Source organism: Rhinopithecus roxellana, chromosome 18 (assembly GCF_007565055.1).
Source record: "Rhinopithecus roxellana isolate Shanxi Qingling chromosome 18, ASM756505v1, whole genome shotgun sequence".
In the NCBI taxonomy this organism is placed as follows: domain Eukaryota; kingdom Metazoa; phylum Chordata; class Mammalia; order Primates; family Cercopithecidae; genus Rhinopithecus; species Rhinopithecus roxellana.
The window spans coordinates 70,360,712-70,377,257 of NC_044566.1; the positions used below are offsets into that span (position 1 = coordinate 70,360,712).

Genomic DNA, 16,546 nt, shown 5'->3' on the forward strand with positions numbered 1-16,546 from the left:
TGAGATGGAGTCTTGCCCTGTCTCCCAGGCTGGAGTGTGGTGCAGTCTCAGCTCACTGAAACCTCTGCCTTCCGGGTTGAAGTGATTTTGGTGCCTCAGCATCCTGAGTAGTTGAAGTTACACGCATGCACCACCAAGCCCAGCTAATCTTTGTTTTTAATAGAGATAGGGTTTCACCACGTTGGCCATGCTGGTCCATAACTCCTGACTTAAAGTGATCCACCTGCCTTGGCCTCTTTAAGTGCTGGGATTACAGGTGTGAGTCACTGTGCCCAGCCTGTATTAAACACAGAAGTTTTCAAAATAATCAACAAAAGACTAAATGTTGCAAGCTGAGCACAGTGGCTCACGTCTGTAATTGCATCACTTTGGGAGGCTAAGGCGCAAGAATTGCTTGGGGGCAGAAGTTTGAAACCAGCCTGGGCAACATAGGGATACTCCACCTCTACAAATTTAAAATTTAGCCCGGCATGGTGGTGTGTCCGGAATATGGTGGGCTCTTGGTCTCATTGACTTCACGAATGAAGCCACGGGCCTTGCAGTGAGTGTTACAGCTCTTAAAAGATGGTGTGTCCAGAGTTTGTTCCGTCAGACATTCAGATATGGCTAAAGCTTCTTCCTTCTGGTGGGTGGTTTCGCTGTCAGTATTGAAGCTGCAGACCTTCCCGGTAAGTGTTACAGCTCTTAAAGGCAGCGCGTCTGGAGTTGTTCCTTCTTCCCTGGTGGGTTCAAGGTCTCGTTGGCTTCAGCAGTGAACCTGCAGACCTTCACAGTGTTAAAAAGGCAGCGTGGACCCAATGAGTGAGCAGCAGCGAGATTTATTGCAAAGAATGAAAGAACAAAATCTCCAAACCCTGATAAACACCTGAGCAGGATGCCACTGCTGGTGCCGGCAGCCTGCTTTTATTCCCTTATCTGGCCCCACCCACATCCTGCTGATTGGTCCACTTTACAGAGAGCTGATTGGTCCGTTTTGACAGAGTACTGACTGGCGCCTTTACAATCCTTGAGCTAGACACAGAGTCACAGAGGGCTAGTTAGCTAGATACAGAGTTAGGTAGACACAGAGTACCAATTGGTGTATTTACAAACCTTGAGCTAGATGCAGAGTAGTGATTGGTGTATTTACAAACCCTGAGCTAGATACAGGGTGCTGATTGGTGCATTTACAATCCTTGAGCTAGACACAGAGTCACAGAGTGCTAGTCCTCCACGTCTCCACTAGGTTAGCTAGATACAGAGTACAAATTGGTGTATTCACAAACCCTGAGCTAGACACAGAGTGCTGACTGGTGTATTTACAAACCCTGAGCTAGACACAGAGTGCTGATTGGTGCACATACGATCCTCCGGCTAGATATAAAAGTTATCCAAGTCCCCATTCAGTTCAGGAGCCCAGCTGGCTTCACCCAGTAAATCCTGCACCTGGGCTGCAGGCAGAGCTGCCCGCCAGTCCCCAGCCGCGCCAGCACTCCTCAGCCCTTGGGCTGTCGATGGGACCGGGCGCCATGGAGCAGGGGGCAGTGCCCGTTGGGGAGGCTTAGGCCCCGCGGGAGCCCACCGCAGTGGGAGGAGCTCAAACACGGAGGGCTGCAGGTCCCCAGTCCTGCCTGGCGGGGAGGCAGCTAAGGCCCAGCGAGAATTTGAGTGCGGCACCGGCGGGCCAGCACTGCTGGGGTACCTGGCACCACCTCCGAAGCTGCTGGCCCGGGTGCTAAGTCCCTCACGGCCCTGGGCCGGCCGCTCTGTGTGCGGGGCCCACCGAACCCGCACCGGCGCCGGAACTCACACCCGCCTGGGAAAGCAGCCCGGGTTCCCGCCCGCGCCTCTCCCTCCACACCTCCCCTCAGGCAGAGGGAGGAGGCTCCGGTCTCAGCCAGCCTAGAGAGGGGCTCCCACGGTGCCGTGGCGGGCTGAAGGGCTCCTCAAGCACCGCCAGAGTGGACGCCGAGGCCGAAGGCCGAGGAGGCGCTGAGAGTGAGGGCTGCTAGCACATTGTCACCTCTCAGTGGTGTGTTCCTGTGGAGCAGATATTTAGAAGACTGAGGTGGGAGGATCACTTGAGTCCAGGAGGTCAAGGCTGTAGTGTAAGCTGTGATTGCACCACTGCACTTCAGCCTAGGTGACAGAACAAACCTGTCTAGAATAAGCAAAATAAAAGGAGCAAAGGTTGCAGAAAAGAAGACAGGACAGTTGGCCTTAGAAGGAAGGCGGTCCTACTCTGGAATCACACAGATCTGAATTCAGCCCAGTAGCCACCCCTCCCGCTAACCAGGGACTGAGAGGGGTCTGTCTGGATACAGATTGTTCATCGCCCTCAGTGTGATGGAAGCACTGCAGGAGAAGTGGAAAAGGGGGCCGGGAATCTTGTCTTCCAGTTTCTTCTCCTGGGAGGGGTAACAAAAAAAAAAAGACCAGAAACGGCTGGGATTCTGTTTTTTTTGTTTTTTTTTTAAATAGTTGAATGGGTGACCTTTAAAGATGCTTAGAAGGTAGAACTTCCTCCAAAATAGCTTTATTTTAGCCTTGAAAACACATCCATTTCCTTAAATCCTTTGAGATTTATTTATTTTTTCTTTCTTTCTTTCTTTTTTTGAGACAGGGTCTCACTGTGTCATCCAGGTTGGAGTGCAGTGGTGTAGTCATGGCTCACTGCAGCCTTGATCTCCTGGGCTCAAGTGATCCTCCCACCTCAGCCTCCTGAGTAGCTGGGACCACAGGGTGTGCCACCATGACTGGCTAATTTTTTGCTTTTTGGAGAAATGAGGGTCTCCCTATGTTGTCCAGGCTGGTCTCTAACTGCTGGTCTCAAGTGATCCTCCCACCTTGGCCTCCCAAAGTGCTGGGATTACAGGTGTGAGCCATTGCCTCCTTTCTTTTTTTGATTGAGAATACCCAGTATGCTAGTACTAACGTGGAGTTCCCATGGTCTCTGCAGCATGGCCAAGGCAGCTCCAGGGCCTCCCCTCTGCCTGGATTGCCTGGGACTCATCTAGGAGAGTCTCAAGAAAGAGCCATCTCCCCCATAAGGACTCTGGGTCCATGGGCACCCCCTACAAGCTCATGAGAACTGCAGACTCTCAGGCTCTGCAATCCCCAATCTACAAAGTCAGAATCTGTGTTAAAGGGTGAGCAGCTCTGCTGAGGACTCATCTGGGAGGCTGGCCCAGACCTGTGCACTGCTCGTTGGAAGCAAAGCATGTCATCAAACCAAAGTGGGTCCGTTTGCCTGTGTGCAACAGAAAGCCAAACACTGAGTCACTGGGGTTTGGCTGTGAGAAGGGTTTAGTGTGAGTTGACTGACAAGGAGACAGGGGGCTATGCTCAAAGCTATCTCCCTGAGCTGGGTGCTGGTTTGGGTTTTTATAAGCACAAGGTAAAGAGGTGTGATCTGATGGGATCTTGCAATGAGGTGATGCCAGGAAGCATGATCTGACTGGATCCAGCCATGGAATGTTTGCATCTTAACTCAATCCCAGCTCCTTAAGCACTTAGGTCCGCCAGTGGTTACATGCTTAGTTCATCTGAGCATGCTCAGGTTATGTGATCTTCAACCTGGGAGCCCGTGGCAACTGAAAAACACAGGTTTGTTAAATAAAAGTTGAACCAGATTGGTTTGATGGGTTACCAGCAGAGGCCTTTGGGGGTTGGCTGGAGTAGCACCCCTCTGTGGTGTGCACCTGGAGCACCCTGGAGCACCAATTCACATAGGCCCCAATGACGAGATAGCATTAACCACCAGCTGTCCCGGTAGAAACCCAGCCACTGTGGATGGCCACATCATGGATGGGGAGGTCCCAGGTTTTAACCTGGGCTTCTTTATTGGAAACGACATGCTTCTTCTCACATGACTTTGTGGGCACAGAACCCAAGAGCTGAAACAATTCTTTCCCAAAAGAAGACACTGAGATTATTGGGCGGGAAGGAAGTTTTGGGCTTACTGAAGAAGTCTTGTCTGTATAAAATGACGACTACTTGTGACATCTGCTCTTTCAATTGTTTCCTGTACTCTCTTTGTCAACTTGGAGCACCATAATGCACTTTGATTTATGGCTGCTGTCCTTAAAACCCACTTGAAAATAAGAACTCCCTCTTAACCTGTGTGCAGAACTAGAACCCTGCCCCAATAACAGCTAATACTAATTTTTATTTAGTGCTTGCCAGTCATCTCACAGCTAGGGGTGATGGAAGTGGATTTAACCAATATGCCTTAATGCTACCGTTTATGTGTGTCTGGCACTGTGCTGGATGGTTTCCATTTTATTTCTCATCCTGAAGATAGCCCTGAAAGATATTGTTTATCTTGATTTTTCAGATGAGGAATCAGGGCTCAGAGATGTTAAATAGCTTGCCTGATGTCACAAAGCCAACGTGTGATTGGCTCAGATTTCTAAACCTGCCTCTGTCTGACCCCCGATGCTGTCTGTGTCCTTCCCACTACCCCACACTGCCCTTCCAGCAAAGGTGGCATCCATGTGGAGGCAAGAATTGGGCTCCAATTTGCAGGAAGTGCAGATATGTCGGGGAGAGACTCAGGGTATCAGAGCTGGAAAGAACGGTTCCATTGAGGGTTTTCCAGCTTCACGGTCCATGGACAAGCGTCTGGCTTGCGTGGATAGTGTATGATCCCCTAGATTTGGGAGCGTCTTGTGACCCCCTAGATCTAGGGGTAGTGTGTGTCCCCCTGGATTTAGGGGTAGTACATGACCTCCTGGATTTTTGTACAGATGAAGAAATAGGCCCAGATAGGTGACATGGTTTGCCAATGGCCAGAACCGGTTGGTGAAGGGCTCAGACTCTCTGACTCTCTTCCTTCCTGAGCCAAATACATCATTATCCCTTCCAGAGTATGGACAACTGGCGGTGACTGCTCACTTTGCTTCCAAATCTGGGATTTAAGGCCTGAGTTTTTCATGACCGTGGCATTTGATACACAGATGTGTGGCTTCTGAAACAGAGGCCTCAGCTTTCCTGCTGCTTCATCTACTCCTGAGATAAAGACAGCCTTATGGGCACAGTGGCTCACACCTGTAATCCCAGTACTTTGGGAGGCCAAGGTGGGCGGATCACTTGAGGTCAGGAGTTCGGGACTAACCTGGCCAACATGGTGAAACCCCGTCTCTACTAAAAAAAAAAAAAAAAAAACAAAAACTAAAATCAGTTGAGTGTGGTGGTGTGCGCCTGTAATCCCAGCTACTCAGGAGGCTGAGGCAGAAGAATCACTTGAACCCAGGAGGTGGAGGTTGCAGTGAGTCGAGATCCACCAATGCATTCCCGCCTGGGCAACAGAGTGAGACTGTCTCAAAAAAAGAGACAGCCTTATGGTTTCATTAGAATGGGGAAGGGCAGCAGGGCTGAAGGGAATTACCCAAGACTCGACACACACTTGTTTATGAATCAGAACATTACCCTTCTATGAGACCAAGTCTCATATATGCGTTTTTAAGCTGGTACGGTATTTACTTCCACTTACCTACTGTCTCACGGTCAGGGACCAGCCTCAGATACTCCCTAGCGAAAACATCCCAGGAGAGCATGGCCACCATGACACACCTCAGGTCTTGGTCAGGGACACAGAGGTGGAAAGGGGTGCTGCCTGGGAAGGGCCTCCTCCTCCTGGAACATAGACCCAAGAAGGTCTAGTGAGGCTCCGGAAGTCAAATGTCCCACACGCCCATGTCTGGGTACCCTCCCACGACCGGCATCACTTAGTCACTTTTATATTTAAATTGCCAGAAGCCTGAAAAGTGTAGAAGGGACTTGTCCCAGGTGATTCGCTGGGGATCCCAGTCACAGTCTTTTGCTTTCATCCTCAAAGGCCTACGATGACAAACATAGCCAGGCTCAGCCCCAGCCCACCTGACAGGTAAAGACAGCCACCAGCATGCCGTGGAAGCTCAGATGTCCCTAGTTTACAGAGCTCCAACCCTCTGCTGGGTTTGTACAGGAGCTCATGGTTGAAAGAGGCAGCCTCCATTGGAACAAACACCAATCAGACATTGTGGAAAACAGAGAGCATCCCCTGAGGAATTTTTCGGTGGGGATTCCTACCTAAGGAGATGAATACAGTACTTCTCTCACCTGCACTCCTGAAAGCGTCATATCTGGTTCTGTTCTTCACGATCTAACCCTCCTTCTAATCTGTTCTCCATTTGGCAGCTAGGATGTTCTTTGTTTATAAAAATTGGTTAAAATACACATAACATAACATTTACCGTTTTAACCATTTTTAAGCTGAAGTTCAGTGGTATTAAGAACATTTACATTGTTGTGCAACCAGCACCATGATCCATCTCCAGAACTCCCTTCATCTTCTCAAATAGAAGCTCTGTGCTCATTAAACAACCACTCCCCATTCCTGCCTTCCCCAGCCACCGGCCACCACCGTTCTATTTTCTGTCTCTAGGAACCTGACTGCTCCGGTACCTCACATTAAGTGGAATCTTGCAGTGCTTATCCCTTTGTGACTGGCATAGCATGATGTTCTCAGAGTTTATCCAGTCATAGCATGTGACAGGATTTCCTTTGCTTTTAAGGCTAAATCATATTCCACATTTTGCATATCTGTTCATCCATTGATGGACACTGGTTTTAGAATGTTCTTTGCAAAAACCCTTGTCTGATTGTATGACTGCAGGTAGCATGAGGCCCAAATCTTTAAAAAGCCATCAGGCTGTGCCCCCTTTGCAGGACCATCAGCCTCCCTCTGTCCCAGGCCCCCCGTGTCCTCTCATTCTTCTGGGGTCTGGGCCTGGGAATCTGCTCCCACAGCTCTTCACCTGGTTAACTCCCCGCGCCAGTCCAATCCAAACCCAGGGCCCCATCCAAGTCAGGAGTGCAACCTCCTCTCTCAGTACCCCTCGTGCTTCCTCCCAGCACAGCTCAGACCCGTCATTACACATCTGGTTCTGTGGGGGACCCCTGTTCTGCCAGTGGACTTCAAACCCAATGTTTAGTTCACCCCTGGCAGTCCTGAATGTCTGGAAGACAGGCAGTGCTCCACAGACGTGGATGTGATGGAAGAATAAATGTGGGGAGGAGCACGGAGCTGGAGCCAGGCTAAATTGATTGATTGATTGATTGACAGTCTTGCTCTCTCACCCAGGCTGGAGTGCAGTGGTGCAATCTTGGCTCACTGCAACCTCCACCTCCTGGGTTCAAGCAATTCTCCTGCCTCAGCCTCCCGAGTAGCTGGGACTACAGGCATGCACCACCATGCCCGGCTAATTTTTTTGTTTTTAGTAGAGATGGGGTTTTGCCATGCTGGCCAGGCTGGTCTCGAACTCCTGACCTCAGGTGATCTGCCCACCTCGGCCTCCCGAAGTGCTGGGATTACAAGCGTAAGTCACCATGCCTGGCCATTGCTTGAAGAATTTAGAGAATAAAGCACTAGCGCAGTACCCAGCACAGAGTAGACACTCAGCAACATCGCTGCCCTTCTTTTCTGTTACCCTAAATCCAGTCTGAAGGGAGATATGGGTGAGAACACTTTTGTTCCCATAAGTACCCTGAATTGTATTGACTCACATGTAAGGTGGCATTTCCCTTGGAGAGAACGATGGTGGAAAGGGTCTGGGGCCTTGCGTACCTTATAAGGTCCAGAAACCCTCTTGGCAAGACCTGAACGCCCTACCTCAGCTCCGTCAGCATTACCACCACCTGACCTTGTCCTGAGCCTTACGCCCTGGTGTTAGCTGGGGATGCAGGAGTGCAGGCTTGGGAGCGGGGGTGAAATTCTCCTTAGAACTGGACAACTTGAAGGACACCCAGCAGGAGAAAGCCTCAATATGATTGTGTAAGATCACAGTGGTTCAGGAATCCTTTTTTTCCTACACTGTCCTGAGCAGGCTGAGCTCAGAACCACGAACATCTGCACACACGGGCGGCTGGCTCCGTCCCCGGCCTCCAGGGGCAGTGCCCCAGCCATTATTAGTCATTACTAGAGCAAACATTAGTACAAGTACACACACAATTGCAGAATCATTGCTCTGATTGGAAACACTGGTATGGAGCCTTGCAAACGCTCACCGGGTGAGAGAGAAACTGTGAACTTGTTTGTCTAGGCTCAGATACTTCTTTCAGATCCAGGGCTGACAAAGGAAGGCCCATTATGTGGGACACCTCCCCCAGGATTTCCTCTTCAAATATCAGCTGGGTCAGGTTCCTTCTATGCAAATCATTTGCGCATTTATCCTGCTTTTCATTAACATAATATCTCATGAGCCATCACCCTAGCCTCTCTCCTTGAAACATTTCACAGTCAAACGGAGCTCAGCAGAAAGAGGGGCGATACCAGCGTCTTTGTTAAGGCAGTAATCTTTGTTTGTGTCTCCTCTGCCTGCTATATATTACTGTATGCCATAGCCACATCCAGAATGCTTTATTTTTTCAGTAAAGAACAAAATAAAGCTGAGATGAACTACTCCTGGATTCAGAAGCTCCCAAATCTCAAGGGAGATGTGAATTCTACCTGTCCGCACACAGTACACGATACTATGCTTGTTATCTACGAGACAGGCCAGATACTAGGTAGAACCTAAGAATAAATTGTGCAGGGGATGTGCTCTTTGCAAAAGACACTTATTACTGAGGACACATCTCCTTTTGATGGAGAATTTATTCTGTGCAGGAGGGGACTGAAGTGGGGGTTTCTACACCACCCTCTCTTCTGGGAAAGCATGCTTCATTGCTTTGCCAGGTAGGGTCAGGTGGATGGGGTGGGCACCCCCACAGTCCTATTCTGCTACCGACCACTTCTTCCCAATGCCACCTTTTTACAGTTTCTCACTTGATTTGTGCACAAACACACAAGGACGCTCTTTTGGGGTCTCTATATGGTGATGTCAGCATGTTTCCACTTCATTCTTCCTTTGTACCAGTGCTTAGTAGGGTAACATAGGAGAGAACTCACTCGATATTGTTAAGCTGAATTAATTTCATGTTTTGGGGTGGGAGGTAGGGACTTTCTGACTTCAAAGAGCCTTTGATCCTTTGATTCTTATGTGATACAACATATTAAGATAAAATCTTAGATATGAATACAACCAATCCTGACACACACACACACACACACACACACACACTTGTGCATATATGCAATTTAAAAAAAGACTTCAGACTGGGCGCGGTGGCTCACGCCTGTAATCCCAGCACTTTGGGAGGCTGAGGAGGGCGGATCACGAGGTCAGAAGTTTGAGACCAGTCTGGCCAACAAGGTGAAACCCCATCTCTACTAAAAATACAAAAAATTAGCTGGGCGCAGTGGCGTGCACCCATAGTCCCAGCTACTTGGGAGGCTGAGGCAGGAGAATCGCTTGAACCCAGGAAGTGGTGGTTGCAGTGAGCCAAGATCGTGCCATTGCACTCCAGCCTGGGTGACAGTATGAAACTCCGTATCAAAAAATAAAATAAAATAAAATAAAATAAAATAAAATAAAATAAAATAAAAAAAGACTTCATACTGATACATCATAATGTTAAGAGAGCTGCTTCTGAGAGGCTGGGATTATCATTGGTTTTTAGCTTTTTTATTTTTTCTTTCAAAATGTCTATAGAAGCTTTCATTACTCTTGTAATCAAAAAAGGTTACAAGAGTAATCTTTTATTTTGTTTCTTTTATAAAATAAAATCTTTTTTTTCTCTATAAAAATACCCTGGAAACTGATTCTTAAGTAGTCATCAGACAAATTTTTCAGAGGAATTAATTAACAGCTAGCTTAGAGCAAGGCATTGGAGAAATAGAACACGACATTAATATTCCAGTTTGAGGGAAAGATAGAGTGGTAACAGGGAAGAGGAGAGGAGCATGGTCATTCAGGATAATCTTACCAATGCCATGGGTTTCTTACTGATGCTTATCTGGGACACACACATACACACAGCTGCTTCTTCTGCCACCTCCTAGGTCTGACACTCAGCCCTGAGCAGCCCTCAATCCAAGCAGTTGGAATACCTCCATGCCCAGGCTTTAAGGCCACAATCAAACTAATACTGTCTTAGTTCATTTTGTGCTGCTATACCAGAATACCTAAGACTGGGTAATTTATAAAGAACATAAACTTTCTTCTCACAGCTCTGGAGGCTGAGTAGTTCAAGATCAAGGCACTGTCATCTGGCAAGGGCCTTCTTGCTGAGTCCTCACGTGGCAGAAGATGGAAGGGCAAAAAAGAACCCAACTTCTGCCGTCAAGCCCTTTTAAAACAGTATTAAACTATTCGAAAGAGCAGAGCCCTTGTGACCCAAACACCTCCCAACATTGTTGCATAGGGATTAAGTTTCCAACATACTGGATTTTGAGGGACACATTCAGATCATAGCAGATATTAGCAGTCAAGGTCCAACCAGGAAAATGAAAATATCTCCAAATATTTAAAACGAGGAAAATAAATTTAGGAATTGGCTTCATAAGTGAAGGAAGAGCTAAGAGGCCAACCAGGACCATGAAGCCACTGAGAGATTAGTACCAGCAGGAAGCTACTCCATACACTTGGACTGAGTGTTTCTGGTGAATCTAAGGCTAAAGAAACCACAGGGGTGGGGAGAAATGTCCTGGTTTCTCCCTTCCTTCCTCTGGTCTTGTACCAGCACCTCCTACACCAAACCCGGCTGGCAGTAGCTGCCCCTGAAGCCCACTGTGATACCAAGCAGGGCAGAGGAGGGAGGAGTAGTAGGTCTGAGGGCAGGGAAGCCACAGACTGGACACCACCTATCACTGGGCTAAAGAGCCTGTGAGCTGCCAGCTTGTCTCTTTCCCTCCCACCCTATCCCCCTGCCTGTTAGCACGATGCACTCGAATCATGCCAGGTAATTTGTTGTTGTTGTTGTTGTTGTTGTTGTTGTTGTTGTTATTTTCTGAGATGGAGTCTTGCTCTGTCGCCCAGGCTGGAGTGCAGTGGCCGGATCTCAGCTCACTGCAAGCTCCGCCTCCCGGGTTCACGCCATTCTCCTGCCTCAGCCTCCTGAGTAGCTGGGACTACAGGCGCCCACCACCTCGCCCGGCTAGTTTTTTGTATTTTTTAGTAGAGACGGGGTTTCACCGTGTTAGCCAGGATGGTCTCGATCTCCTGACCTTGTGATCCGCCCACCTCGGCCTCCCAAAGTGCTGGGATTACAGACATGAGCCACTGCGCCCGGCCCATGCCAGGTAATTTTTTCCTAGTCTAATATCACCTGCCAGATTACAAAGATGAAAATATTACATTAGTTAAAAACGACTTTGTAGTCATTTTCATAAACGAGGGAACTGAAGTTTCAGAATGGCAGTCGCTCTCAGCCCTTGCTTCCAAGTTTCACCAAACTGAGAACAACTTCAGGGGCCAGAGAGGATCAGCTTTACAACTGAAGCTCATTTGAAAACTAGTCTGCCCCTGGCAACGTAGGAGCTTTCTTCTCCCTTTCCCAAAGTCACCAACTGAAAGTCCTGATTGCCAGCAGGTCGAGAAGCAGGAAGGGGAAGTCCTCTAACTCAGGAGGGGCATCCCTAAGGGCGGACAGATCCAAGGAACAGGAGAGGAGGGCTGGGGCTGGTGGTGTTTTTTTGGCACAGTGATCTTACCTCTGCCACTGTGGTCCAATAGACAGAGGGTCTCACTAATTAGATTACTACTGCTCCCTTGTAGGGGGGTGCTATGCTTTGAATGTCCATCCCATCCAAAACTCATGTTGAAATTTAATCCCCAAAGGGGCAATATTGAGAGGTGGGGCCTTCACAAGATGACTGGATCATGAGAGGGCTCTACCCTCATGCATGGATTAATCTCTTCATGGACTAGTGAATTAATGGGTTATCATGATAATAGGACTGGCTGCTTTAGAGGAAGTGGAAGAGAGATCTGAACTAGCATGTGAGCTTGCTCAGCCCCTGACATGTGATGCCCTGCACTGCCTGGGGCCTCTGCAGAGAATCCCCAGCAGCAGGAAGGTCCTCACCAGATGCAGCCCCTCGGCCTTGACCTTCTAAACCTTCATGGGCGTAAAAAAGAATTTTCTTTTCTTTATAAATTACCCAGCTTCAGGTGTTCTGTTATAAGCAACAGAAAACAGATTAGGACGAGGAGTGAAAACGGAGGTGAGGCATCCGAAGCTGCCTTTATAATATTTCTGTGAGTGGCACAAATGTGCATAGAAGATCCTATTTTATGAGCCAAGGCAGGAATTAAAGAAATGAAACAGGAGGGAAGCCTCCTCCCACCCACACCTCCACCCTCAACTGTGAAGATAACTTAGGGCATTTGGGGGCTGCCTCAGCATTGAAATTGTAGTCATGATAGAAAAAAAGGCTACCTGGAGCAAACTGAATAGGACAAAATAAACCTACCCATACTTGACAACTGAGAGATAATCTGTTTATCTCTCATAAACCTCATTTAGCCTCATGTTTACATTTATTCCCAGTTCCTTAGATGGTTCTATTTTTGATAGGTAAGTGTAATACAAATGGATCATACATATGTATAGTTTTAAATTCTGCTTTTAAAAATTAACATTATGGCCGGGCGCGGTGGCTCAAGCCTGTAATCCCAGCACTTTGGGAGGCCGAGACGGGCGGATCACGAGGTCAGGAGATCGAGACCATCCTGGCCAACACGGTGAAACCCCGTCTCTACTAAAAAATACAAAAAACTAGCCGGGCGACGTGGCGGGCGCCTGTAGTCCCAGCTACTTGGGAGGCTGAGGCAGGAGAATGGCGTAAACCCAGGAGGCGGGGCTTGCAGTGAGCTGAGATCCGGCCATTGCACTCCAGCCTGGGCGGCAGAGCGAGACTCCGTCTCAAAAAAAAAAAAAAAAAAAAAAAAAAATTAACATTATGTTATATAGCGTATATCAGTAAGTATTCTTCTGAAACATTATATCAGTAGGTTTATAGCTGGTCGTCGAATGGCTGCTCAAAATTTAAATGCAGATTGTAAGACTTGTTCTACACAGTGTAAAAATATGGTCATACCTCTTCCATTAAAGCTGCAATTACTTTTGCACCAACTTGTTTTTTGTTTTTTTTGAGACAGAGTCTTGCCGTGTCACCCTGGCTAGGGTGCAGTAGCATGACCTTGGCTCACTGCAACCTCCACCTCCCAGGTTCAAGCAATTCTCCTACCTCAGTCTCCCGAGTAGCTGGTACTACAGGCATACACCGCCACCCTCAGCTAATTTTTTGTACTTTTAGTAGAGACGGGGTTTCCCCATGTTGGCCAGGCTGGTCTCAAACTCCTGACCTCAAGGGATCCACCCACCTCGGCCTCCCAAAGTACTGGGATTATAGGTGTCAGTCACCGTGCCCAGCCTATATTCTTTTGAAATTAATTGCTGAAGCATCCCAGGCCCTTTGAGCGGAAAGTCTAACTTGTCCCTCTCAAAATTCCGTGTATTTCACCCAAGTTGTCCAAGAATGCTGGATCCTTCCTCATCTCCAAGAGGACTCCAGGTAACAGGCTAGGCGCTCCAGCCTGCAGTTCCCGGTGGTTGCCACGTGGTGTCAGTGTTGAAGAGTAGTCCTGTACACTGCAGCCGGCAATGACCATGCATCCTGGGATGTCCCTCCGCGGCTAGCCCCTTGTAGTTTACATTTCCGTGCTCAGATATTGCCCTCTAAGACACAGTCACTGGGCAAGGCTTTTAGGGGTCGGAGTAGGGGTTGGAGGTACTTCCAAGGTCAGCCATATACTTAATGCTCTGGAATCAATTCCACTACCAATTGTTTGGCCCTTGTGAAATTGGGACATGAAACTTGAATCTCCTTCCTGTAGGATGACTATTTCAAGGTCTTGTTCACTTCCCTCTTACTAGATTTGAATACCCCTTTTGTACGTTTCTAATTTCACATCAGACCTTTCTAATTTCAAATTTGAGAAAGTGGTGATAGGACTGCTGATCCCTTTAGAAAACTCTGAGCTTCTCAGGGAAATCAGCCCACTTCTTCCCCAGCCAACAGCTCTGCAAATCAAGGACTATGTCAGATTTTGCTAAGCCATTCAGGGAAACTAAATGTTTTATGGTTTTTTGTTTGTTTGTTGTTTTTGTTTTGTAAAATGGGTGCCTCCTTGTCCTCTGTTTATGAGACCACTGACACCATTCTTTATAGATTGAAGATCTATTTCAGTGTGATTTTCTATACCTGTCTTGAAATTTCTTTCTAAATAAAAATCTCATCCTCTATGTACCCCCATGACCTGAGAGTTGTTCTATTGCTGGACTTCAAGTTGTTACCATGTTTTAAAAGTCATAATAATAAATAATGCTGACTTTTGGCTTAAAGATGTCAAATTGTCATGTGTTTATTTCTACTCCCTCCTGGTATCTTACTGAAATATATGACAACAACAAAAAAGTAAACAATGTGGGAAATATCTGGCAGAGAGAGATAGTGGGAAAACACACCATTGATAGAGAAGAAACATGGAGACGTTCTGATGTGATAATAATGGCTATGTGGGTTTACTGTGCACCAGCCCTGCTCAATGCCTTTACATGTATGCATCATTTCACCAAAGAATATGAGACAGGCAGAAGCTCCAAGCAGATGGAACTGGACTGCTGGGCACATCATATGGTTTGGCTCTGTGTCCCCGCCGAAATCTCATCTAGAATTGTAACCCCCACGTGTACAGGGAGGGACCTGTAATCCCTATGTGTGGAGGGCGGGAGGTGATTAGATCATAGGGGCGGTTTCCCCTGTGCTGTGCTCTGGATAGTGAGTTCTCACAGGTCTGATACTTTTATAAGGGGTTCTTCCCCTTTCACTTTCTCTTCTCGCTCCTGCTGCCTTGTGAAGAAAGTGCTTGCTTCCCCTTACGCCACGATTATAAGTTTCCTGAGGCCTTCCCAGCTTGCAGAACTGTGAGTCAATTAAACCTCTTTCCTTTATAAATTACCCAGTCTCAGGGAAGTTCTTTATAGTAGTGTGAAAATGGACTAATCCAGCACATCAAGCAACACTCCTGTTTCTCCTTTTTCACACAGGAAAAGAAGAGGAGGGCTCCTCTGAGACCTAATAGGATGCATTTCCCAGCTGAGCCCAGGTGTGCGCTGCTCATGGGGCATCGTGAGGGTGCGGGGAGGGTTTGAAGGGCAAATGTGTCAGTGCGCTTCTGGGACTCCGCTCCAAGCCAGGCACCCAAAGGCAGGGCTGGGGACTCAGACTACCCATGAGGATGAAGCCCAGCTGGGAAATCCAGGTGCTTCAACTCCTCAGAACTCCTTCCAGGGACGTGGGGGCAAGGCGATGCAGCCCCCTGCCCGTCGTCTGGACTCCAGCAGGTGCAGAGTGAGCACGCTGGTTGGAACTGCTTGACAGCAAGCTGTCGCCTGGGCTTCTCTTCCAGGGGCCCCACAGTGCCCCAACCCTCCAGCAGGCGCCTGGACCCACTGCCATGCTGTTTCGCTTGCCAAAATCAGGGGAACTCCTTTTCCTGGCTGGGCCTTTTTTTCTTTCCGGGTGGGCCATGAGGTGAAAACTTTAGGACTCTACGAACTGAGACCAGTCAAGGCTCCTTACGGTTTTGTCTTCACTGCCCTTGATTTTCAGTCCAAAGCCATTTTCAAGGACAACCGGCCATGGCCCCCACTGGCTCAGCGTTCTGCCTGAAGGAGAGCTGCCTTCAGCAGCACATCTCAATTGCCCACCTTTTGGAGGTGGACCAAGGAGTCTTGCCTGCAACCAAATGATAACCTCAAAGTGGACCAGGTGTTTTCTTTAACCTGTTTATAACCTGAGGCGTAAATGATTGGCAGTGGAAGGTTAAGCCGTACCTCCTGTGATGAATTGGGGCAGGTTAAATGGACTGATCTGTTTCTGTTCATCCATAGTAACGTCATGCAGCCTCCCAGCAACATATTTGAACAAGAGTTTTGTAATCATCACATGTAAAATCTTTCTGTTGGAAAAAGGCACCCATATACGTTGGTAGAATATATTTGTTAATTGCTATTTGTTAGCTTCCTCTCTTCTTCAAAATAGAGGGGAAATTATTACTTTGATAATGGGTAGAGGGGTTTCAGGCTTAAAAAGAAGAACTTTCCAAGGGTATTAAGAATAAATACACCAGGGCAGGCCGGGCGCGGTGGCTCAAGCCTGTAATCCCAGCACTTTGGGAGGCCGAGACGGGCGGATCACGAGGTCAGGAGATCGAGACCATCCTGGCTAATACGGTGAAACCCCGTCTCTACTAAAAAAATACAAAAAAACAGCCGGGCGACGAGGCGGGCGCCTGTAGTCCCAGCTACTCGGGAGGCTGAGACAGGAGAATGGCGTCAACCCGGGAGGCGGAGCTTGCAGTGAGCTGAGATCCGGCCACTGCACTCCAGCCTGGGTGACAGAGCAAGACTCCGTCTCAAAAAAAAAAAAAAAAAAAAAAAGAATAAATACACCAGGGCAAAAACTGCTGTCTGCCATCTGCACCCACACATGATGCTAGTTGTTGGGGAGAGTGTGTCCATTTGGAATCAGATGCAATTGCTGAGTGAACTACTGATGCTTGTGTACCATGGCATGTGATACATGGAAACAGACAATAACAACACAGAATCACTGGATGTTTGTGGAGAATCAGCA

General features: G+C 48.0%; 1 long non-coding RNA gene across 1 annotated transcript; it reads left to right on the plus strand.

Moving 5' to 3' along the window:
* The first annotated feature begins 14,773 nt into the window (after positions 1–14,773).
* Positions 14,774–16,121, plus strand: LOC115894524. The gene is made up of 3 exons (XR_004054622.1): positions 14,774–14,832; positions 14,956–15,014; positions 15,521–16,121. It is a non-coding gene; the product is annotated as an uncharacterized LOC115894524 (long non-coding RNA).
* Positions 16,122–16,546: the final 425 nt, after the last annotated feature.